This window comes from Schistocerca gregaria, chromosome 11, assembly GCF_023897955.1.
Source record: "Schistocerca gregaria isolate iqSchGreg1 chromosome 11, iqSchGreg1.2, whole genome shotgun sequence".
Lineage (NCBI taxonomy): Eukaryota > Metazoa > Arthropoda > Insecta > Orthoptera > Acrididae > Schistocerca > Schistocerca gregaria.
This window is the reverse complement of record NC_064930.1, coordinates 5,895,758-5,896,792: the sequence shown is the minus strand read 5'-3', so window position 1 is coordinate 5,896,792 and position 1,035 is coordinate 5,895,758. Positions and strand designations below refer to the sequence as shown.

At 48.9% G+C, this 1,035-nt stretch overlaps 1 non-coding gene across 1 annotated transcript; it reads left to right on the top strand.

Moving 5' to 3' along the window:
- The first annotated feature begins 545 nt into the window (after positions 1-545).
- Positions 546-619, top strand: Trnaa-agc (transfer RNA alanine (anticodon AGC)). Its single transcript has one exon. It is a non-coding gene; the product is annotated as a tRNA-Ala (tRNA).
- Positions 620-1,035: the final 416 nt, after the last annotated feature.

The following is a 1,035-nucleotide window of genomic DNA, read 5'->3' as shown; positions in this document are numbered from 1 at the left end:
ATCAGAGTCGCAAAGAATGGAGAATAGCCAGGCTTAGTCGTGTGTGTAGCCGTAGCTCAGATGGCAGATCGATCGCTTAGCGTGTGGAAGGTCTCGGGTTCAAGACCCGGCTTCTCCATGTTTTTTGGTCAGTGCATAGTAAGTGTTGGTCGCGGCGAACATAAAGGCACGCAAGAAGTTGCAAAACCAGCGTCACAGACTGATATGATGTATACTGTCATAAGGAGAGCAAGGTGTAAGTGTGAGGACCGGCTGTTATCGTGGTGTCATCGAGTGCAGACCTGTCTTAGGTATGACGGCTTAACGTCATTGAAGTCTAGAGAGTGGACAACACGTTCGTCTTACTCAGAGCGGTGTCCGAACTCTATTTTCGACGTTATGCGTGCCACTTTCATTGTGGCCAACTACGATTCGATACAGATTGCACGAAACCTGAAAGACACCCTCACTGATACATAGAGAGTAGTGTTTGTCTGCGGAATATTGGGAGTGCAAGGGTCTGTGACGTTGATATGGCTGTATGTAGCACTACTAGTCAACGGAGGGGTGGGTGTAGCTCAGATGGTAGAGCGCTCGCTTAGCGTGTGAGAGGTACTGGGTTCGATACCCAGCGCCTCCAGAATTTTTAACACAGCTACATGCGCACCTTGCCATGCAAGTGGAATAATCCCCAACCAGCAGAGGTGTCTAGGCAGATACAAGCGAACGATTGTCATCCACAATTGTCGAGCGTGATTTTATTCGTTCGCAGGAAGCACCCTCCTCCCACACCTACACTTAACTTAGATACAGTACAAATGTTCCCATAAGATTCTCAAGCCTACGTCGGAAAGATCTGCCTTGCGCCGAGTTCACGTCAATCCCACAGCACGTTCCCATTCTTTGCGTGCAGTCGGCTGCTACTGGTGTTGCTGGTTGTGACTGCTGATAACAGATGCCGTAGCAATCAATTCATGGAGTGAGTTGTATGTTTTGCGATAGTCTGTCTCTGACAAGCAAGCACAGGTGATATAGGTGCGAACACAGGAAGCTTGC